We start from the raw sequence: 26004 nt of genomic DNA on the forward strand, positions 1-26004 counted from the left end.
AAAAAAATTTGAAAAAAAAAAAAAAGTGACTCGTACGCCACCACTGAGAATCGAAACCAAAATGTTTAACTTACGATTTACTTTTCCCCCCTGCCATTAATGACCGAGCTATGAAGACAGGCTTGCTGCAAGACTAAAAATTAAACTGAACGAATAGCTATTACTTTACGGATTACTCCCGAGCAACGCCGGATATCTACAAATATTTTTCAATACTGGATTACTGGCATGCTTTTGATAATATGGATTAATTTACGTATTAAATTAAAACATTTTAAATAGGAAAGAAATGCGTCGGGCCATCTTATCGAATTAGTTTACTTTTTAATAAAATCATGTGGACACGAATTTTATTTAATTCATCGGTGTGTGTTAAGATAGAGTTGACAGTTTTTTGTTTTTTTTAATACGTGGTTTTAAGCAAAAACAACCGTACTTACTTGTCATGTCGAAAATATATCAAAATATTACGAAAATACAGCGAGTAGAAAATTATAATTAAAATTACTTTTTACGGAGAATTAAGGGAAATTGGATTTTCCATAGGTGTGAACATCTTGAAGATTATGAATACAAGGGACATACACATCTCATTTTTCGTCACTTTAGACCATAGCGATAGACTTTATTTTACAAAAAAAAAAAAAAAAAAAAAAAAAACACACACACACAAAAACGGTTTTTTGTACTATGAATTTTGATGATTTTTTTATGTACTATATTATTTTCGACAATGACAACTAAATACTGTTAATTTTGCTTAAAACCACATATTGAAAAAAAAATCGATCTGTCGACTATTTAACAAGCGCCAATTTATCTTATTTTTTCTAATTATATAAAAGGTTTACAAGAAAGCCAGCTTTTTTGTTTTTTGCTTTTGTGAAAGAATTTAAAATAACAATCCTCATAACTTTTACGGTGAAGTAGTTTTATTCCAACAACCTGTTGTTTTTAGGCTTCAATATTTGATTTAATGTAAACACTTAACAATAATGGACCTGTCTGCCTCTCTCTTCTACTGCAGCAAAGTTAGACACAAGGTCAGTTTATAGTGGGGGTATATAGAGCGCAAAATATACTTCCTTTAGGAAGATATCCTAAGTGAGAGCAAAAATGTGCTGTGATCTTCCCTACACACCCGGTTCGGCGGTTGGGTTACTTCAAGCGACCTGCAATTAGTCAATCTCCCAGAAAGGAGGAGGTAATGCTCTCCTGCGAAGACAACAATTATTACACTTGGATATAAATCCGAAGGAACAAAATATTGTCACATTAACGAAACTTGCTTTCGAAAGTAAGAGGATTTGTTCCGGGGGTGGGGGGACGTTACCTACTCAGTGAGTAGGCTACTCACCTGTCCTGTATTTACAAGCAGAAAAAAAGCAAAGCTACTAATAAAAAAAAAAAAATAAAAAAAAATAAAAAAAAAAAAAAGGTACTTATAGTTTATCGCCGAAAATGGAGACGCCATTTTTCGGGCACCTGTCATTAGAATCAGAGGGAGAAATCACTATTTTAAACTATGGCCGAAGTAGAAAATAAATAACAAAACAATTAAACTAGATATTAATTACTTCCGGAAAGAAATATGAAAAAAAAGTAAATAAAGAAAGTGAAAAAGAACATATCCGTAATTGTTTAATCGGAAATGTTTCGATTTAATTAATGAAACGGAAAAGTTTTTCATGAAACGCGTGTGTGTGTGTGTGTGTGTGTATATATATATATATATATATATATATATATATAAGAAAATGAAAATGACATTCATAATTGTTTAAATTGGGCGAGCGCCGCTTGAAAACCAAAACATTTGTGTAAAAATGTATCAAAATATTATTGAAAAGTCTGTAAGCAATTTTGTAATTTTATTTCCTACTTCGCTCATAGTTTAAAATATTGATTTCTCCCTCTGATTTTAACGACAGGTGCCCGAAAAAAAAAAAAAAAAAGATGCAAAAACAAAAAAAAAATAGCATCTCCATTTTCAGTGATAAACTGTAGAAGCACCTAAAAAATAATCTTAAATGCCCTCCGTTAACCCTAAATACTTATCCCAAGCTCGTGGTTGCGATAAAAAAAAAAAGAACAAAAGGAAATAGAAAAATCGCTGCACTGCTTCTTACGATATAGGCGACACATTTTTTTTTTTAAATATGTCGTTTTAAGCAAAAACAACAGTACTTACTTGTCATGTCGAAAATAGTAATATATTAAAAAAAATACGAAAATTAAATCGAGTAGAACAACTGCTACTGTGTTTAGCTAAAAAAAAAAAAATATCGCTACAAATGTCGGAATTCCCCTGTGTTCGCAATCTTCAATGTGTTCACATCTAGGGAAAATGCAATTTTCCCCTAATTGTATAAATTGCTTTTAATTATAAATAATTTTCTTAATGTATTTTTGTAATATTTGGATATATTACTATTTTCGATGTGACAAGTAGTGCTGTTTTTGTTTAAAATCACATCTCTAAAGAAAAAAAATCGATCAGTCGACTATCTTAACAAGCACCGACAAAATTTTATCTAATAGCGGCAGTAAAAAAAATGGTTACTCGTTCTGTCTTTATGGTCAAGAACTAGACGACTGCTCAGAGTAGGTGGTTATTTTATATTATAAATAGTAAAATGAAACCCCCACTCAAATACCCCTCCCCCAAGTATTTCGACGGTGTTACTGTTACTCGCATAAAACAATTGTTTCTACTTTCCATCAACAGTGTGGGGACAAAGGGTAAAAATTTTACCGGATTTTTATTGCTTCCAGTGAAAACAAATTTGTTTTTGCTACAATTGTTAATGCCTTTATGATCGATATTGTTGACATAATTCAGAATCGATCTTCTTATATCTCGTTGCTTTTGATCACATCTTTTCGGTGTGCGTGTTCGGGAGAGGGGGGTGATATTAACACGTAATCGTGAATGATTTCGAATTTGTAGGAAATGCTACGACTACTACAAGGTTTTCTTTTCTCCACCTTTTAACACATGCTTTCAAGTGTTTTACGACTGTCACGACCTACGACGAATTTCTCCAAATTTCTAAATATTGTTATTTTTTTTTTTTTTTTTTCCGTTTTATTTTATAGATTTTATATCTCCACACTAAACTAGTCGAATATTCAAAATCAACTGCCGGGCTTATTTAATAATAAAAAAATATACAGTGTAACCCTGATATAAGAGACCCGAATATAAGAAAACGGATACAAGAGATTTTCTCTGGTCTCAAATTAGAGCCTGTGTTAATGTACAGGTAACCCGGATATGAGAAACCCTTGATGTTGTGTAACCCAGATATAAGAGAGTTCTCTATCTATCTATCTTTCTAGCTCTATATTCCCCCATCCAAGAAGCCTCTTATATCCGGGTGACACTGTATTTTAATAAAATTTTCTAGCTTCAATTTTTACCCTCCCACGCTGACATATATATATATATATATATATATATATATATATATACATATATATATATATATATATTCTCTAACTAGCTAGGTAGATTACTCACGGTTTTTATGACCATTGTATGCTTGCGTTTATTCAGATTGACATCTATGGCAGCAATTACAAGTAAAGAAAATACAGAAAAGTCTGTAATGATGGATGTGCTCATTACAGATCGAAGATGTCATATTCCAACATTCACGTAAATCGATCAAGTAGTTATATAAAAACTAAGGAAATGAACATTTACGATTTTTAGCGATTTTACTCTTTAACTTTATTGAGCATAAGGCTTATTTTTCACTTCGACACGTAAATTTGAGTTGTGACCCCCTTTTTTTTATTTTATTAGTTTAATTATGGCCCAATCGTAACATTTGATTTGCTTGAATAATAATTAAAAAAAAAAAAAAAAAAAAAAAAAAACAGAAAACCTACTTGTTCAAATTATGTGATTTTTGGAATACTTCATCTTCGTTCCGAGACAAACGTTTCTGTATTTCCTTTATTTTTAATTTGCCGCCATAAGTGCCAATCTGAATAAGCACACACAAACACACATATGCCACACATGCCAATGAATAATAAACACTTACAAGCCTCCACCCCTTGGAAAAACTTCAAATTAACTACGAAAATTGCCATTTTTACATCTCCAACAAATTTGAAAATAATTTCTGACGAGGACGCTTCACAGAACGTCTAAAACGCGCGTAAAAACATTATTACAATGATCCAAACATAATTCTCAATGAAAAACCAAGACACGGAATAATAAAATAATGTTAAAAAATACACATTGTTGGTGACTACTCCCTTATTTAAATATACATCTTTCTTTCGTTGGAATTTCTTAACCCATTTTATATAAATTATATATATATATATATATATATATATATATATATATATAGGAAATAACAGAAAAAGGTTGATTAAGAATGTTTTAAGAGCGTTCATACACCTCAAAATCCATTTTTCTCAGTCTATTGTACCAACCCTATATCAATTATTCAAGTTCCCCAGACTCAACTTTCCTGGATATTGAGCAACAGTCAACACTATATCCAGTAGTGGTGAGTAGTAGTGATTGGGTAAATTTATACAAATACCGTGACAGCGAATTAGTAGAAAAAAATGTACCCTAACCCTAACCCAGTTTTCAGATTCGTGTTCAGCACACCGAAACGTAACAGAATACTACGTAAAAGATTTTACTAATTCGCTGTCACGGTGTTTGTATAATAATACCAGTGATTGTATCACTAAGTGAAAGATTCTTATGGAATAATGAGATAACCTGCCCCAGTGCCCCACCACTGAGGCCCTAATTCTGTGACTTTTCAGGAGCGCTGTGGGTAATTTTATAGACCCTCCCCCCTCCTAGTTTCAAATCCAGTTTTGAAGGAGGAACCTCCCTTAACCCTCGTGCCGAGTTGGGTGTATTGAGCCATTTGAACTTCGCATTAGGGAAGGGTTTGTTTGGTTTTGTGTCAAAAGCACCATTGTAAAGGGAGCGATTCTATAAAAATCATCGTATGGTAAACCTTATTCGTTACCAATACTCTTGGGTCCACTAACCCCAGTGGCCCGGTAGCCTGCTTTCCCTTCCTATGCGTTAAATAGAAACTATCGTTTATAGACTGGACGTATACGCATACCATATGCTTACCAAATACATGAATCTACAAAAGATATGTACAGTTTTTGGCATAAGGAGATCAAACGACGATTGATATGCCATAAATAAAAAAAAAATAATAATAAAACAAATGTTAAAGTTTATGAATCGCGTCCAGGTGGTTTAGAGACTCTTTAAAAGAATATCCCCACGTGGTACCACATGTTTGCCCCAGTTCGGTAGTCGTCAAAAATACCTACTTAGCTTTTCTTTAAGTAGTCAGTCTGCTCATTTCAATAGGGGAGGGGAGGGGGGTCATCGTTTCACATATGGCTTTCTGCATTCTAATCCCACGACACGACAGCGTGTAGTATTTTGTATATTGTATGTAGTATTTGTAATTTTTTTTTTCGCCCAGCTAACAAATCCAACCCCACACACACCTGCTAAAAGATATCGCCAGAAAATAATATTAAATTCATTCGATTTTAGATTTAAAAAAAAAAAAAAAAAAAATTAAAGAATAAGGTGCTTGTCAAGATAGAGTTAGTTGACAGATCGATTTTTAAAAATGTTTTAAACAAAAACCACAGTACTTACTTTGTCATGTCGAAAATAGTAATATATCCAAAAGTTACGAAAATTTATCGAATAGAAAATTATAGTAAAAAGTAATTTTTACGAAAAATTGACAGAAATGGTATTTTTCCTAGATGTGAACACCTTGAAGATTGCGAATACTTATCTCCCTTTCTGCTACTTTAATGGCTCATGTTTTATTTTAGTCGACAGCGATAAACTTATTAAAAACAATAGCAGTTCAACTATGAATTTTCGTATTTTGGGGGGAGGGGGGGGGGGAGATATATTACTATTTTTGACATGACAAGTAAGTACTATTGCTTTTGCTTAAAACCACATATTTTAAAAATCGATCTATCGAATCTCTTAACAAGCACAAGAAAGTCTTAAAATAAATAAAAATACCTATCTAGTGTTGTATTTATTTGCTTCCCCACTGAGCAAATTAGGCACAAGGCCGTTAAAATACCTATCTAGTGTTGCTCAGGAGTTTTTACGCCATTTTTTTTTTTTTTTAACTTTATCAATTGTGCTTAAAAAGGTTATTGAACCAAATCGTTATAAAACTAGAATTGTTAAGGTAACATTTTCTAAAATTATTGAATGTAAACAAATTCCTAAACTGTCAACATTGTTTTTTAATTTAATATTTACTAAGAATTTTACAGACGGTTTAAATGACTTTCTATTCGCCAGTTTAAATACGTCCAAATTCCTTTCCAATTCTGAAGGGTTACAATTTTTAAGAACCATTAAAACCAGCCTTGTTCACAAATAAACGAAAATAGGCAATCAGAAAAAAATGTTAATTAAAAATACTTTTGTTGTTTATTTTGTTTATTAAACGAGACATCATTTCCGTTAAACCCCCAGTTTATGCATCTAAAATTGAGAAAAGAAATTTTTATTCAGTTTCATTAGATAAACACGACATCAGGTCAAATTTGGTGGCCATTTTCGCTTTGTTTCAGCTTTATTGTTGACATCATGTTAACACTTTTTAAGCGCGGTTTTCTTAATTTTAGATGCATAATACTAACTTGATTTTTTAATAAAAACAATTCCTCATTCAGTAATAAACATAAAATGACTTGACAAAGGATTTTTTTACTCGCATTATCCCGACCCATGACCATGATTTTTATAAATTTGCACAAAATGTATTTACTGGCAGAATTTCGTTATATTTTACTTTATTGATTTTTTCCAATAAATATTCGATCAATCGTAAACAAAAAGAAATAATGGGTATTTTTTACGACCTGCCTCAGCGTAGCATAAACACCCCCCAACCACCCCATATTAAGAATGGCTTTCAGAATAGACACTCTCGCCAACGGCTTTCGAGGTTGGGAGGTGTTTATTCTGAAAGCCGTTCTTAACATGGGGAGGTTGGGAGGGTGTTTATAATACGCTGGGGCACGTCGTAAAAATTTACCAAATAATGTGCAAGCAAGTCACGAAAAAAAAAAAAAATATAAATAAAAAAAAAACACGTCGATAAATAATCACGTAATTTTATTAAAAACAAAGCAAAATTAATCTTAAATGCAAACTTATTTTCGAAACTAAATATTTTTTTTAAATAAATAAACATCTTTTGTTCAAGATTATCCAATCGTTCATTCAAAGGAAGGATTGTGTGTTTTGGAATATCAAGTCAGTATTGCAAGGAATGTGTTTTCGTATTTTGTCATGAATCTTTTTTTTAGCGATTTTTTTTTAAATATATATTTGAATTTTAACAACCATATTTAAAATTCCAAGATCCATATTGCAAATAGAATTATTTACATTCGACATTACGAAACAGTGGAGGGGGGGTAAATGCTTCAAAGAAATAAAATTCAAGAAATAAGGATTTTAAAATAAAAATTTTGAGTTCGATTTTTACATTGAAAGTTGCAGAAATGTGGGTTTGAAGTTCGAATCTTACCGACAGCTGTTTTTTTTTTTTATCTATTATTTATTAAATTGTGATTAGCAAAGTTGGTTATTTATGTTTAAGTACGTGCAAAATGAATGGCCGATGTCCAAAATGCATAAACATTTTGACCCTCCCTTCACTTAAAAATTCACCAAAATTCAGGAAATCAACCAATTTTAATAAAAATTTCAGCATTCATTAATTAATAACCAGAGAAAGTAATAAACCTATTATTTTTAAATCTTACTGCAAATCTATTTTGTTTAAATAAAACACCTTTATTAAAGTTATAGTTTTAAGTATTAAAAAACAAAACCCGCATGAATTTATTTTTTTGCTTTTTATGAAAAAAAAAAATGTTGATTTATAACTATTTAAATGGCAACATAATTAAAAACAATTCGAGGAATATTGCGAAAAAAAATTAAAAAAAAAAAAAAAAGCCCCTAATAATGGCACGGTCCGTATTCTCAGTTCGCACCCACCACAGGTACCGTTTTTACTTGAAAATAAAATAAATTCAGAGAATTTCATTTTTTTACTTTTATCAGCAACGAGTAGTAAAAAAACTTGGAAACACCACAAGCATGTGGTAAAAAGGAAGAAAAAAAAACGAAGCCTTGTAGTAGTCGTACTTCCTTTACTTTACTTCATGTAAATTCGAAATCATTCACGATTATGTGTTAATATCGCCCCCCCCCCTCATCGTTAAGAATGTGGTCAAAAGCAAACGAAACAGAAGATCGATTCTGAATTATTGTGTCAACAAAATCAATCATAAAGGCATTAACAAGTGTAGCAATAAAGTAAATCTAAATTTTACCCTTTGCCCCCATGCTGTACGATTGAAAATTATTATGAAGATGCTTTGTAAAAAGTGAAAATTATCAGAAAATAATGTAATAGGTTTTAAAATGGTAGTTTACTACACTGTATAAATATAAAGTATATTAATCACGCATTTCTCGACCAGAAAGATTTATAACTCAACGTAAGACAGAACAAGTAACCATTTCTAAAATTGATTTTTTTTTTTTTTTTTTTTTTTAACTATCAAAACATTATATTTTTAATTTTACTATACTCGAATTGTAGACATTTCTTTTTTCGTGCATTGAAATCCGGAGCTTACGGTTAGTACCGCAATTAATAAAAGGGCGATTTTTTTTTGATTTTTTAAGGATCTCGCTTTCTGTTTAGTGTTTATAAATAGAGGCGGGTCGTCGTTCACTTCTAAAAAGAGGAATTTCGAAAACACCGACAGCCAGCAATACATTGTTTCCCCTCAGGTTTATCGCAGAGTGGTATTCATCACGGTGCGGTTGCGGTGCTATCCTCGTAGAAATTGATTTATTGTCAGTTGATTGATGCAAACCCGCCGGTGTGTGAGGGGGGGGGGGATTGCAGCAAATTTTTGCACTCAGAGTTCCCTTTTTTAAGGGGGGGGGCTAGATTCCTTGCTATAAACTGACCTTGCGTTTAATTGCTGCAGAGAGAGGGAGAGGGGGCAGGTCGATGCATCGTTATTTAAGTGTTAAATCAAATCTTGAACTCTAAACAACAGGTGGTTGGAATAAAACCATTTTTTTTTTACCGTTTCCATTGTAGACAAAAGTGATGAGGTTTGTCGTTTTAAATTCCTCCACAAAATAACATATTTATCCCAATTTTAGTCCATTAAAAAGCAGAAAACAAAATTGACATCTTTGTAAGGAAATTAAAAGTTTTATATAATTAGAAAAAAGAAAACTAATTTAAGATAAATTAAATAAAATTCGTGACCGCATAAAGTGTTTTCTTTTCTTTTAGAATGTAAAATGATTTGATAGGAAGGCTAGACATTTTAAAAAATTATTTCAAATATTTTAATTTAACAATTAACATTATGGTCAATGTGCACTGCACTGCTGAGTGCTGCACTGCTGCACTGGGTTGGGGGCGTTTATTCCGAAAGCCGTTCTTAACATGGGGAGGTTGGAGGGGCGTTTATTCCGATGGGCATTTTCGGATTTTCAACCTCCCATGTTAAAAACGGCTTTCGGAAGAAACACCCTTTGCAGGTTAGATAAATTGTGCACATTAACTGTAAAAAAAAAAAAAAAAAGGCCAAACTGAATTATTCATTAAATCAAATTAATCTGTTGTCATTAAAGTTAAATCAATATTAATTTTAAAAAATCTTGGGTACTTCTACACTTTATCGCCGAAACTGGAGACGCCATTTTTATTTCGCGCACCTGTCGTTGAAATCCAAGGGAGAAATCAGTATTTTAAACTATGACCGAAGCAAAGCATGAAATAAATAACAAAATTAAACTAGATAACGATTTTTCGGTTTCATTTAAATTAATTTGTTGTTGACTATTCAAAGTTGCTTTAATTAAAAAAAAAGTTTCGTTAAAATTATATTTTCTCACGCAAACTTTCAATAAATGTTTTTTACAATTATATTTTGATAATTTTTTTTGGTTTTCAAATGGCGCTCGCCCAGTTTAAACAATTATGAATATGCCATTTTATTTTCTGTTTTTAATTAAAAAAAAAAAAAAAAAAAAAAGACAAAACTTTCCCGGTTTCATTAATTAAATCGAAACATTTCCAATTAAACAATTACGGATATATGTTCTTTTTTCATGGTTCTTTCTGGAAATAATATCTAGTTTAATTTTTTTTTTTTTTAATTTCTAACTTCAGTCATAGTTTAAAATACTGATTTATTTCTACCTTGGATTTGAACGACAAGTGCGCGAAATGAAATGGCGTCTCCAGTTTCGGCGATAAACTGTAGAAGTACCAAACTTTGATGTAAGAAAATCTTAAATCGGCAAATAAATTCAGTTGAGAAGAAATTATCTTTATTAAAATTATTATATAAAATATCGTGTGTGTGTGTGTGTGTGTGTGTGTGTGTGTGTGTGCACGCCTGTTTTTCGTCTGTGCGTGCGTCATGTTTTTTGTTTTTGTTAATAAATATACGTTTAACTTAATTATCTAACATTAAAATAAAAAACGACCCTGGTGTCTAACTGTCCCGTGGGGAGGCATTGTAAATAGGAACATTAAAATAAAAAAACTAAATTAAAGAAAAAATGGAAACAGACTTCTTAAAAAATATATTTTGAGACCTCACCTCCACCTGGAAAAATACGAAGATCTTTAAAATTGAAACCCATCAAGATAATAAAAAAAAATTGCTTAATTATACTATATTAGGCAATTACAAACATTTCTGGCTACTGATATGCATACATCTTACAGCTATAACCAGATGTTAAGAAGAGACAAGGACAAAGACAAAAAAGAAATAGCTGAAACATATGCACATATATAGGTAGCCCCCCCCCCAATGTTAGTATAAATAATATGAATAAAGTTACACTTGGAACAGTACAATTTAATGAAGCCCCAATCTGGGAACATTACAGAATGTGGAGTCATCCCCTTATGTCCCCTATGACCTGGAGGGGTGGTAATACCTCTCAGGGCTCCGTCTAGAAACAAACTATCGTTCACAAAATATACCGGAAAAAAACTATGCAAAACATATGTACAGTTTTGGCATGTGACACTAGGGTTGATATGCCGTGAAACTGATGAAACAACTAACATGAGAACCCTTATCCTAGAGTAGCCCCCACCCCCGTGCTTCCGTAAGTGGTGACACCCAAGTAAAAAAAAAAAAAAAAAAAAAGTCTTTAAAACTCCGAGTATATGTAAAAATAGTTATGTTTTTTTAATAGTAATATGTTTTATTTTGTTTTCTACATCAAGTTGTATATTTCCTATCTTTTGTAAAAATATAATAAAGCTTAATGTGAAATTGCGCCAATAGAAGTGATAATTTGTAGCGTCGACACATGAAATGACCTTTGACACGCGAAAGGTCGTGCTACTGACCTGCTGCATGCTAACAAAATAAAACGCGACACTGAATAGAATAGCGGGTTTGTATTACTGTACACAGATTCGAAAAAGTTGTCAAGAAACAAATATATAACAAATAAATGTTATCAAAGGCAAGATAAGTTACTTTTCTACCTAACTGGATATATTTTTTGTGTTTTTATTCAATGTAACATATTTATTCAGCTCGAAAAACACAGTGTTTACCGATGTATTCGAAAATTCAAGATGGCGTCTCACACCCTCTTTAACACCGTAAGTATGGAAAAGGTGTTATAAATAAAAAAAACTATACAAAATACTATTAAAAACCCGCCGAATATATGTCAGCCTATGTCACGGTAACATATATTGAGCGAGTTTTTAACAGTATTTTAACCGGTTTTTTTTATTTATAACACCTTTTCCCAAACTTACCGTGTTAAAGAGAGAATCAGACGCTATCTTGAATTTTCCAATACATCGGTAAACACTGTATGGTTTTCGAGCTGAATAAATATGTTACATTGAATAAAAACACGAAAAATATATCCAGTTAGGTAGAAAAGTAACTTATCTTGCCTTTGATAACATTTATTTGTTCTATATTTGTTTTTTGACAACTTTTTCGAATCTATGTGTACAGTAATACAAACCCCAATTTATTTTTATTCACGATAAAAGGAATATACCTCGTTATGAAAAAGTGGTGAAAAAAAAAATGTTACCAAAGGCAAGATATGTTACATTTATTTGTTAGATAAATTATTTTTTAACACTTTTTATACCAAATGTGCATTATAAAAACAAATCCTTAAGAAATTTAAAAAATATTGATACAAGTTTAAAAAAGGTCAGGAAATATTGAAATGAAATTTTTAAATCTGTTTACAAGATTACAAAACTATTTATTACTGTTTAAAACGTATAAGAACTTAATTTTATTTATACACCAGCATTTCAAACCGGCGTTGCCCGGGCGTTTGTAGGTGTGTGTTGAGCAAATAAAAAAAAAAGTGGTAGTAGGAAGGCAGGTTCGAACCCGTACCGCGAAAGAGGAAAAGAACGGGGAAAAAACGTGACGTCTTTGCTGTTACGACCACCGCCAAACCGGATGTGACGTAGGTTTAAATTAAGGCTAGACAATCGAAAAGAAGGGATTTCGAAAATATCGACCCCTCCCTGTAGAAAAGTGCCCAGTTGACGGTGAAGAAATTTGTTTTTAACCAATTTTTCGGTATTTATTGTCTAAAGGGTCGAGCTTCAAAACGATACTGATCTTGTGAAAATCCGTCGCCTCTGTCGAAAGTTTTAGGCAGACATGCAAACATGCATACATTTATATATTGGTAACTAAAATTTTCGACCCAACTATTAAAAAGCTTGTCCTATCTCTGAATACCCTTTATGTAAAATTTCAAATGTTTAAACCAGAAATTGTCTGAGTAATTTGGTAGAGACCGCAGAGGTCAAAAAATGTTTAACCTTGACCCCTATTATGACACCTTAACATTTGATTTAGGCTCAAATCAAGTTAAGTTAGATAGATCCATGTCCAAGGAACCTATATCTAAAATTTCAAGTGTTTAGACCCAACATTGGCAGAGGAGTTTGGTAGAGTTCTCAAAAGGTCAAATCGTTGAACTTTAACCCCTTAACGGACACATTTCTGACCGAAAACGGATTACAAAGATTTTCCCAAATCGCCATAACCATATGGTATCAAATATCAAATTTCGAGTCTATAGACTGAAAATTGACAGAGTTATTGTGTAGGGAAATGTGCAGACGGACAGACAGACACTTTCACAGATTACTCAAAAAATACCTATATGAAGGTTGTTAGCAACGTAGTATATCAGGAAAAGCGTGACGTATTAACACAAAATAGAAGGCAGCATTCATTTAAATCAAATCTCCGTATGTCTATTTTCCAAAATTAAAACCGATCATATCACTTGGCTGAAAATCTATATATCTAGAAAAGTGAAAGTGTGTGTGTGTGTGTCACCCTACCAAACTACTCTGTCAATTTTCAGTCTACACACTCGATATTTGACATAAGGGCTATTGAGATTTGAGAAAATCTTTTTAATTGGTTTTCGGTCAGAAAATTGGCTGTCAAGAGGTCAAAGTTCAACGATATAATCTCTGAAAACTATCAAACTCTTCCGCCAATTTTATCAAACTTTTTAATTTGATTTGAGCCCAAAACAATAAATGTTAAGTGGTCCAAACTGGGGTCAAAGTTAAAAAAACAAATTTGACCTCTGCGGTCTCTACCAAATTACTCAGCCAATTTTTGGTCTACCATTTGAAATTTTATATAAACTGTATTCACACATGCAAGCTTTTAGATCAGTTTTTGGGTGAAAATCTGGCATCCAAGAGGTCAAAGTCGAAAAAGTTGACCTTTGCAGAGTCTACCAAACTCGCCAGTTTTGGGTCTAAACACTTGAAATTTTAAATGTAGGTTATCTGGACACGAATCAAACTTATGCACATAAAGTTATGAACAGCACAATGGGCCCGAGTAAAACCGGGTAGAACTGCCAGTATTCATGAGAGTGAATGAGACGAGAAGTGGTGGGATAAGGAAGGAAATGTATTAAACACAAAATTATTACTCTGAAGTCTGCAAGTTCAATCCTTGCACACGGTAGTACATTTTTATTTTTATCTTGTATCACAACCCATGAAATAAATTTTAGTACTGTATACATTGAATTATAACCAAAGGCAGCAAAACTAGTTTTTATTTATTTTCTTATGGAAATCGCTCTAGACAAGACATAAAACCACTTGATTAACAGAACTAAAATAAAAAAAATACTTATTTGAATTCAAAAACTAACCAACGATATATATTAGATTATGACTCAGAAAACAGAAATTCTCCCTCCTTTGTCGCTTATGGAATGTAAAGACTAAAGGAATGGAAAATTTGTAATAATTTTTTTAATGGTGTAAATAAGGTTTTCTTAATAGTTTTTAATGGTGTAAATAAGGTTTTCTTAATAGTTTTTAATGGTGTAAATAAAGTTTTCTTAATAGTTTTTAATGGTGTAAATAAAGTTTTCTTAATAGTTACACGATTTCCATAGCAGCAGTAAATATGTACTCTAAAAAATGTTTGGTTAAGCTTTCGAATCTGTTAAGGGAACCCTAACTCGGCATGAAGCACCTTACATCGTAGAGCTAAATGTCAGAAAGCGTTTAACTTTAATGGTTTCTTCCTTTGAACTGATAGGCTTTGGAAGTCCTTCCCCGGTTCCTGCTTCCCTAAATTAAGTTCCTACATTAAGTATAATGTGGAGTCCAGGCATCTCACTGCTCAACCCTCTACATAGTATCCCTGTAGGTTTGGTCTCAAATAGTAGCGATAAGACGATTCCAACCGATTCCGATACAAGTCGGAATTCCGTTTCTCTAAATATTTAACTGAAGTGCAAGTGGTTGTTTTTCCCCGATTACGTAAAAACACATGTTAAAATGTGCAAATATCTTCTCAAACGCAAAAATACACTTGCGGGAGATATTTTAGTTTTACTGGTTGTTTAAAATAAATAAATAGTAATTTTTTTATCATTACTACCAGAAGTGAAAGATTTATTTTTAGACAAAATCAAATAAAAAAGACAAAGGAGTCGTTTTTGGCATCGGAAAATAAACTATTATTTTTTTTCGATACTGATTCCCCGAAAAGTTCCGAATTTCCTGATTCCCGATTCCGAATAATCGTCACAACAGTTGGGACCCAACCAACACTACCAAATAGTGCCTCCTTACGCCTTGTTTTGGGGTAAAATAAATGTGGGGGCACGCCTGTCGGCCTGTACTACACAGTGGCCCAGTGGGTGACTGGGTGATCATTGTACATTTATATTTTGAGGATTATATCTCCCCCCCCCCCCCAAAAAAAAGTAATCCCTGGGAGGATCATGTCATGACTACATTACATTACTTCCGTCATACTATACAATGGTTCCTTTTCAAATGAGGAAGTAATAATGCACGGGATGATGGTCGCATAGCAACAGAACATTGCTACAGTAATGGTACTTTTTGCAGTTTACGGATCGTGCTGAAATGTTAACGTTAAACTCATTATGAACATGATAGAGTAGCTTTTTTTTTTATTATGTACTTTCACCTAACAATTTCATAAACCAAAGAGTGCTTGTGCATCTATGTTGCCGCACATTTTTTTTTTTTTTTTTTTTCAGTTAAATTCAATTTTTACAATATTTTTTGTTTATTAAATTGTTAGGTGAAAGAACAGAATAGTTACCCTCCCCCTTTATCCATGTTAAGAATCGGTTTCTAAATAATAACGTTATTATCTCAGAGCAGCCAACAGATGCAGTGCATCTGAGATGCACAAATACCAAAAGATACCGGAAATTTAAGCTTTAAAATCCTACTTAAAAAAAAAAAAAGTCAGTAAACTGCAGAAGTACCATTGTATAATGATATAGTTTCTCCTGGAGACATACTAAATCTCCATTAACAATCGAACGAACCCTAGTTTTTAAACAACAAACATCTTGGCCTTCGGGACAAGATCACGGTGTAGTATCTGTTCTGATACTACACTTACTTCACTTTCTGTCCTTGGTCAGTGGAGAAGAAATCCTTCATGACAGACAATTTTTATTTTTGTTCCTCTCCAAAGTGCCTCTTTTTGAGGAGCTGGATTTTCCACACATTAAAAACCGACTTTGTGTCTAACTCTGCCCTCGTGAGGAGGCAAGTGAATAGAAATCCCAAAGTTTTATTTATTTCAAATTCGGGTGTTAAATATATAGGTACTCCTTTTTAATTTTCTGTTGACGGCGAAAGGGTATAAAATTCCCTCAAAACATCGACAAGTAATCGATAATCGGTTGTTAAAATCATGCTTTGCAATTTCAGATAATTTATGGTTAGAGTGATTGCATGTACATTCTGAAAATAGAATCAACTAACGTAGGGACAAAGTTAAAGAAAATGTATTAGTTATGGTTACTATAGCAACAAAACTAATTTTGATGTGCAAGACATCGGCATTTCTCAAAGCAAAAAACAATAAAAATTTTAAAGAATCGATTCTGAACTTGGATTTGATACATTCGATAAAAATGTAATTTTTAAAACATGCACTTGTTGACCGCAACAACGATTTCTAATCTGATAATCTTAATTTGTTATGTACTATATAAAGAGCAGCTGTCTGTACATATGTCCAGCTAAAAGTTAAAAAAAAAACAAAAAAAAAAAAAAACTACAAAACAAAGTTGGTATATTCTTGATCAGTATTTCCCGGGACGAATAATATCTAAAATTTAGAAAAATATTCATTCTCTAAGGGACAACCGAGTCAGTTTTTTCCAGGGTATTTTATTATGTACTTACTAATTAGAAGAGAAAAGAAGAGAGAGAAGAGAGGAAAAGAGAGAAGGGAGGAAAAGAGAGAGGAGAAGAGAGAAGGGAGGAAAAGAGAGAGGAGAAGAGAGAAGGGAGGAAAAGAGAGAGGAGAAGAGAGAAGGGAGGAAAAGAGAGAGGAGAAGAGAGAAGGGAGGAAAAGAGAGAGGAAAGAGAGAAAAGGGCGAGGAAAGAGAGAAAAGGGCGAGGAAAGAGAGAAAAGGGAGAGGAAAGAGAGAAAAGGGAGAGGAAAGAGAGAAAAGGGAGAGGAAAGAGAGAAAAGGGCGAGGAAAGAGAGAAAAGGGCGAGGAAAGAGAGAAAAGGGCGAGGAAAGAGAGAAAAGGGAGAGGAAAGAGAGAAAAGGGAGAGGAAAGAGAGAAAAGGGAGAGAAAAGAGAAGAGAGAAAAGAGAGAAAAGAGAAGAGAGAAAAGAGAGAAAAGAGAAGAGAGAAAAGAGAGAAAAGAGAAAAGAGAGAAAAGAGAAGAGAGAAGAGAGAAAAAAGAAGAGAGAAGAGAGAAAAGAGAAGAGAGAAAAAAGAAGAGAGGAGAGAGGAGAGAAGAGAAGAGAGAAGAGAAGAGAGGAGAGAAGAGAGGAGAGAAGAGAAGAGAGAAGAGAAGAGAGGAGAGAAGAGAGGAGAGAAGAGAGGAGAGAAGAGAGGAGAGAAGAGAAGAGAGGAGAGAAGAGAGGAGAGAAGAGAGCGAATAGAGAAGAAAAGAGAGAAGAGAAGAGAGAGAATAGAGAAGATGTGTGTGTGTGTGTGTGTGTGTGTGTGTGTGTGTGTGTCCGTCCGTCCGTCCGTCCAGCTAAAAAGGAATGACTTGGACAGAAGTTTTAATAGAAATATGTTACGCTTTTGCCCTGGGCGACGCCCAGTAGCCTTGCTAGTTTTAAAATAAATCTACGCCGAAAATAAATTTATTTTGTAATCTTTATATAATCAATCGTTTCTAATCAGGTGGTTTTGCTCCTAACCAGTTTGGAGTCTGCTTTTTAAGACGTGAATCCATAAAAATTCCAAACGATCATATTTTACATCACATTTTATTTATCTTTTAGACACTTAAAAAGAAAAAAAAAAAAAACTGACAGAGACAGTTATAGTGCAATGATCATCATCCCAGGCATTGCTTTCCTCTGGAACTGCGATGGGATCATATGCCCCATCCATCTCTCCCATTAAGCTTTCTTGCCGATCGCATGAGCCACTTCTTCCGGGATATTCAACCAATTTCTATAGGTATTAGTATCAGGTGTTCTTGTAAAATGATACGAAGTCACGTGGAGACGGCGATCGAGTTTACTCGACGGTAACACCTCCGAATAATTTGTCGGCATTTCCCGGTAGGAATAACTGGTACTCGGATTCCTCCTCACGAAGGGGGAGGGTAATACCCGAGATGATGACCCCCCTGGCCCCCTACCCCACCCTCCAGAACGAAAATAGCTAGTATTGGATATACGTGCTTTGAATTTGTGTCCCCTCGGCGACGCCGAGGCTCGGCGTACATACTTCCTACTCACCGGACAAGTAGCAAAATCACACCCTTCTTCACTGACCCCTAGATGTCGGAAAGCTTTCTAATCTGATAGTTTCTTCCTTCTTTCTGTTGAACTTTGGAATTCCCGCCCTGATTCCTCCTTACCCGACTGCATTAATCTGCAGAAGTTTAAATTTAAATGTGAACAAACATCTTGCTGTTCAACTCCCACACAGTTCTAGGTGGCAGCATGCAGTGTTTTTTTTTTTGGGGGGGGGTGAAATAAAAAAAAAAATTTTAATGCTTATTCATCTATGTTACCACGATATATATATATATATATATATATATATATATATATATTTTTTTTTTTTTTTTTTTTTTTTTCTTTTTTTTTTTAAATAGTCTATTAAAATTTTAAATACTGTATTTCAAGTTCAATTTTCGCCATGGGTAAATATTTTACTTAGTTTCCGCCATTACATTTTCCTTTAAAATGATCTTTAAAAGGTTCGAGTATTTTTACGACCTGACCCAGGCTCAGCGTCAGCGTAGTATAAACATCCCCAACCTCCCCATATTAAGAACCACTTTCAAGTTTGAGGGTGTTTTCTTTTCTTTTTTTTTTTCTTTTTTTTTCAGAATGCCGCTGTTAACATGAGGTGGTCGTGTTTATACTACGCTAGGGCAGGTCATAAAAAAAAAATTAAAAAAAAACGAAAAACAATAGTTTTCGGGTATGCTGAAAATGAATATCACATTTAAATTTTCGTTACTCATGCAGAGAGTGATCCGTGCTGAAATAATAACATTTAAAAAGCCATTCTTAATATGGGGAGGGGAAGGTGTTTTGTACCTATTCTGTACTTTAACCTTACAGTTGAATAAAAAAAAAAAGTTATAAAACTTTAATTAAACTTGGAAATACAATTTAAAAAAATAGCGCATTATTAACACCAAATTTTCCGCAAATAAGTCGTTTTCCGGATAGTAAGCACGTAATTCTTTATCGTTGGCCATTTTTGTACGCGCAAATTATAATGTAAGGAATTACATTGATTAATATCCGAAAAACTACTTATTTGCGGAAAAAAGTGCGATATTCGTTTTTACCATACCCGAAAACCTCGACCGGTCGTCATTATAAAGGAAAGCCTTAAGGTGGAAACCAAGTAAAAATTTATCTTAAATTATTAGGTGAATACAGTGAATAGGATAATTACAAAACACTCCTTCCCTTGTTAAGAATGGCTTTTTAAATAATCTAAAAGTTATTTCAGCGCGGTCACATAGATGCATAAGTACCAAAATCTTTCTTATTCTAGGTTAGGGGGAATTTTTATTTTATATCAAATTTAGACCGGCCCCTTTATTGGGGGGGGGGCTATACATTAAAAACTAGCCATAACTTTGCCTTCCTAAAGAGGCAGGTGTATAGGGAGTTGTCAATCTAATCGATCGCACTTAATCAACCAAGCTCCAGACCCTGTCTCATCGCCGCAATACTGTGCCAGTTTTACAAATATTTTAATGGAATGTGTTCTGATGAACTCCTTTCACTTGTACCCCTTCGACGTAAATATCCCCGACAAACCCGCTTAGCAATAAGATCTCACCCCTTCAGAAGGGCCCCTTCTGAGAAGGGGCCATTATTCACCGTTGTTGTCCCTAAATGCCATAAAGCTTTCTAGTTTCTTCCCTCGAACAGCTAGACTTTGGAATTCCGTTCCTGCTGCCTGCTCCCCTGGTTGTACAGATGTTTAAATGTAACAAACAAATATCTTGTTAATCTTTCCTAGACATGGCCCCAAATAGTAGCCCCTTACGTCCTTGCTTTGTAAGGGGTGAACACGAGTAAAAACACTCAAGTATACGAAATGTCATTGCGATTCACGAACAGTTCTAATACTCGCCTCCTTCCAAGTTATTATCGTACTTTACTGCAGACTAAAATGCATTTAGCTTGACGAATTGCTTCGGGAATGAAGCACAAACGTTTACTTTGTAGTTCACTGTCCACAAATATTTATACACTACTAAATTTGTAATTCTGGTCACAACATCGATTTTTAAGCCGAAAATCAAATACAACTTGTTGATTAAGAGCGCTACTATATGAACAAGTGCGCGTGTCGATTCCAATCTATATCTTTATAATTAGCAAGTTAGGCTTTTTAAAAAAAAATATATATAAAGAAAATTCTAATTGAAACCATTTTTTTAAATAAAGATTTGGTTTGTATACGTTTCGATTAACACGATTTTATCATCAGTAAATTTAAGTTTAAAAGATAAAATTTAAATGACCAGTATGATAAAATTAATCGAGTAGATATATACGGGAACATGAAAAATAAATATAATTTTTGGCAAAGATGTTAAAATAATGAGGTTTCGACGAAGCAACAGGTCATCATCATCATTATTATCCATAGTAGTAGTAGTAGTAATAGTAGTAGCACTTGGAGATGGAATTGCAAGTCAGAATGTCGAAGGGAAATAATGGAATTTGCAGAAATTTTGTATCTTTTCTTCGGTTAATAATAAAAATAGATTCAATTGCGATTTTTTTTTACAGAATTATCCTGACAATTTTGGTAAATAATCCAGAATTCAAATTTAATTGCAAAAACAAAGAAAACTAGATACTTTTACAGTTTATAGACAGCGATTATATATATATATATATATATATATATATATATATATATATATATATATGTGTGTGTGTGTGTGTGTGTGTGTTAGTGCACTTACTGATCCGCACTATTTTTTTAAATCGTATTTCCAATTTTAATTAAAGTTTTTTATTTATTTTTTAATTCAATTGTAAGGTTAAAGTATAGAACAGGTACAAAAACCCTCCCCATGTTAAGAATGGCTTTTTAAATAATAACGTTATCATTTACGTCCGGATCACTCACTCTCTCTGCACTAGTAAAAAAAACACACCAAGTTTAATTCAATTAATTCGGTCTTGTTTATCAAATTGTGAAGTGAAAAATATAATATAGTGACAAAACGCCATCCCTCCCTATGTTAAGAATGGCTTTCTAAACTACAGAAGTGCCCAAAAATATTTAAAGAATCTAAATGCGTTTTTAAATAAATTATGAATTAAGATTTTTTTTATTAAATTTAAGAAAAAAATGGGTGCTTATGTGTTTATCTTTCTGCACTCACTGAAATAATAACGTTATTTAGAAAACTATTCTAAACATAAGGGGTATTTTGAAACTATTCTGTACTTTCATCTAACAATTTAAAAAAAAATCGTAAAAATTGAAAATACTATTTAAAAAAAATAGCACGGTAAACCACTAAAAAAATCATTTTAATCTAGATTTTTTTTTTAATTAAAAGCAAATCAAACAGAATTTTAAATATATTTTTAAAAATATTACACAGGTGTGAAACTATATATATGTGTGTGTGTGTGTGTGTGTGTGTGTGTGTGTGTGTAAAACATACAACTGGAAAACGCACGACGTTTCGACCAAACCTACTTTTATCAGCAGTCCACAATGGATTAATAAAATAAAATTTTAAAAAATAAATAAATTTAAAAAAAAATAAAAAAATGGACGATATCTTATTTTAATTTCTGAAAAGCATTCACGCCAAAAACTCGTCTGATTACAACCAATGTAAATAATTTTCCTTTTTCCTTCCAAGAGCTACCCGTCGTCTGTGGCACACAATACCACGGGGCCGCTTCCCAGCTGACTACAGTGGCGTTTTCAAGTTATCAAGCTCAGCCCAGTTTAAAATCACCGTATTTAATCCTCCAGATGTTGCTTTACCATCTAACTGACCGACTCATAAACCTTATCCTCGAGTAGCTTTTGAATCTTGATAAGCGGAAACTCATTAACAACAATTAAATCTTGAATTGTTTGCTTGAAAGAAAGCGAGACAAAACTGGACATGACAAGTAGATTTAGTAGCGTTGTAAACACGCGCCAAATATATTCGCGGGTGTTTCGGTTCGCTACGATCAGGTGCTAATTAGCCATCCGTGCCGGCGGTTTCTGGAGTAATAGGAGTTCACTACCCCTTCATCGGCGGGTGGACTGGACTACACGTTATAGAACGTCGAATGAAGAGGTCATATTCCAAAAATTACGTAAATCGATCACGTAGTTAAAAAAAAAAAAAATTCAGACTTATAGCGATTTTACTATTAAACCGTATTGAACATAAGGCTGATTTTTTTTTTTTACATCGACAGGATAGTTCCATGACAACTACACTACACCTACCATTCCCGAATTGAGTATTGAAACATAGCACACTATTCTTACATTAGTTGCGGTTTCAGACAGACAGATACCAAATCTCCATTGCTATTAGAGACATTTTAATTAAGTAATTCAAGTTTATGGTATGAGTGCAAAAAATTGGAGGAGGGGCACACGAAATAGAAACGAAAGACGGAAAGAAAGGATCAGAAAAAGAGACAGCACTAGTGCAGTTTAACATCCACAAGCAAATTGAAAACAATTTAGGATAGTTCCGTCCGTGCAAGATACAACGTAACAAAGGCCCCACCCCACCATGTTAAGAAGCTCTTTGGAAATTTTCGTGTGAATGTTAAATAGTAAAACATTAAACTTCACATGTTATGGGGGGGGTGCTTATGCAGAGAAGGTACCGTGCCGAAAAACATTTAGAAACCTATTCTTAACATGGGGAGGGGCTTTATAACTAGTTTATACCCCCCCCCCGAACACCTAACAATTAAAAAAAAAAAAAAAAAAGTAAAACTTGCATTTAACTGGAAAATACTATAAAAATAAATAATAGCAGGTTAACTTTTATGCACCGAAACCGATTCTTAACATGGAAAAAGTGTCCGGTGTTTTTTTTTTTTTTTTTTTTTTTTGCAGATGAAACAGAAACATGTCTGCAATTATGTAGACAAAATATTATTATAAATGAAAATTGAACCATATGTATACTAACAATTTAACAAAAGATTGTGTAAAACTTGTAAATAAAATTTGTTTAAAAAAAAAAAAAAAGCGCGGTACCTTCTCTGCCAAAACACCCAAAAATATGAACTGTTGCATTTTAAAAAAATATTTTAATACAAGACAAGAAAAAGAAAAAGATAAAATAAAATGTCCGGTAGTTGCCATACCTGCTAATTGTTGTACCCTCGCCAAATCCTGGCGGCTTCGAGCCAGCCTCCTCCTCACCAGTAAATATCCCGTGTAACACGTTACCAGGAAATAAGCGCCAAGTACAGAGTAAACAACTTTCCGAAACGACAACCTCATCATGCCGTCGACATGGCCAACAACAACGATGATGAAGATGATAAAGATGAGGACGCCATTTGTCAAAAACGACAAGAAAAATAAATTGTCGTCTGCCTCCCCTTTTTTTTTTTTTTTTATATTGATTTTTACTTTGTATTCCTCTCAAGAACTTCACAGGGCAAATCCAAAACTTTTTTTTTTTTTTTTTTTTTTTTTTACTGCTAAGTCATTTAATGTACTAATTTTTTTTTTTTTTTTTTTTTTTACATTTTTTTTTTTTTTTTTTAGTTTAAAAAAATATATTTAATTCATCTTTTCTATAAAAAATTTCCTTCGGCAAATCGAAAAATAATCGATAATAATTTATTGGATTTGAGACTTTTTTTTTTTTTAATTTTTTTTTTTATTTAGTAATTGTTTTTTTTTTTTTAAATGATTTTTTAATTTAATCTTTTTTAATTATATCGAAATATTCAATTGGAAATTAAAACAAAATTCGGAACAATTATTTTTTGTTTCACATAATTTACATGTGATTGAAGATTTTTGTATTTTTCCTTTTTTAGTCGAAAATTTTTTTTTTTTTTGTTAAAAATAAAAACTTACGACAAAGTCCTTTTTTCTGTGTTGTAATAACTTTTTTTGTAAGTAAATACAAACTAAGCGATATCAACAATTTGTTAAATGATATTGGATTCACAACTTCCGACTTCGTTTATCCACGTTTTTTTTTTTAATTATTTAATACAATTTTTTTTTTCACGTGTTGATGCAATTACAAATAAATAATTTTTAACTTTGAAATTAAACAAAATAATTGACGCAATTACTTTCCAAATTCACATTTCCAATAAAAAAAAAAAAAAAAAAAAAAAAAATGGTAAATTCCGACTTTTTTTTTTTTTTTTTTCTCGTGGATTAACTTCTGTTTTTTCCTCTTGTCGGTCAAAATTCCAGAGCACGCTTTCTTTCACCAACTTTATAAATAAATCATAATATTAAAGTAAAAAAAATTTAAAAACTTAAAAGCCAATAATGTTGATGATGACGATGATGCTGATAATTAATATTGACGATGGTGATGATGGTCTCTGTTGATCGCATACTGTCCCCTTTCTAATGGTCTTGCTTTTAGCTCCTTTTCTCCTTCTAAATATAAACATATAAACATATATATCAAGTTTTAACGTTCCCTTTGATGTGCACAGGGAAGAAAGGCAAAAAGCCGAGCGGTCGTCGACTTTCTCACTTTTAGATAATATAAGTAAAACAAGTCCACATGCTTTAAATTTATTTACTTCCGAATGAGTCGACCAGGTTCGACTGGAAATACAACAGACGAGACTTCTGTTGTAGGAGCAGTAGTACTACTATTAGCCGTGGTGGTAGTAGTAGTAGTGTGTGTGTGTGGTGGTAGCAGCGAAGATGATACTATTTGCACTAATAATAAATAACAATCAGCAGCAGCGACGCCGGAAGGGGGTGAACTATTAGCGCTGATAGTAAATAGTCATAGTAGTAGCAATAGTTGGCGAACATTTTTTTTTTTTTCCAGCTTTTCTTTATCTATTTCTTATCTTCTTCATCATCTTCTCCTTCTTCTGTATCGTGACATCCGCGTGTTTGTGGTCGGGAGTCATCATAAACTATTATAAAATATATAATTAATGCCCAGATTGTCAATTTCCGAAGTAATAGATTACTTTCACTGCTTTTGACTTCTTTTTACATTTTCTTTCATATTCCCCCCCCTCCCTCTCTCTCTCTCTCTCTCTCTCTCTCTCTATTTCTGTGTGTGTTTATATATATATATATATATATATATATAACTACTTCATTTACTCACATAAAATTAATATACGAAAGTATAGATTTATGCGTAAACTTTAAGTATTTACTTCAAAAGTGCTCAATACGCAGGTAGAGCTAGTTAGTAATTTATAATACATATATATATATATATATATATATATATATATATATATATATATATATATATATATATATATTATAAAATACACAATTGATGACTGAATCATTGTAGTATCTGTTCTTCAGATGCGGCACTTCCATTTCTCGTTTTCTTTCAGTGGAGGAGAAATCTTTCACGACTGAGACAATTTTTATTTTTGTACCTTTTCTCCACGTTAAAAAACGACTCTGGTGTCTAACTCTGTCCCGTGGGGAGGCATTGTGAATAGGTACTATGAGAGTCATTTTGTGTGCGTGTGTGAAAGAGAGAGAGACAGAGAGGGAGACAGGGAGTTCCTCATAGGTTCCGAAACGGCTGTGCGGGGATTTTGCAAATTTCACACAAAGCTAATTTATATGTCTGGCAGTGTTCGTAGATATGTTTTGTATAGAAATTCATCCGATAGACATCAAAAA

The 26004-nt window shown here is 32.8% G+C and overlaps 1 long non-coding RNA gene across 2 annotated transcripts in view; it reads right to left on the reverse strand.

Moving 5' to 3' along the window:
• The window catches only part of LOC145246892 (uncharacterized), a 588129-nt gene extending 562773 nt beyond the window's left edge, over positions 1-25356 (reverse strand). Inside the window, exon 1 of one of the 2 annotated variants that reach the window (XR_013863203.1) lies at positions 23496-25356. This is a non-coding gene — a long non-coding RNA (uncharacterized LOC145246892). The remainder of the gene's footprint in view (positions 1-23495) is intronic. The other variant, XR_013863202.1, reaches the window with a different exon arrangement.
• Positions 25357-26004: the final 648 nt, after the last annotated feature.

Source organism: Euprymna scolopes, chromosome 24 (assembly GCF_053919585.1).
Source record: "Euprymna scolopes isolate OS-2025 chromosome 24, ASM5391958v1, whole genome shotgun sequence".
Classification (NCBI taxonomy): Eukaryota; Metazoa; Mollusca; class Cephalopoda; order Sepiida; family Sepiolidae; genus Euprymna; species Euprymna scolopes.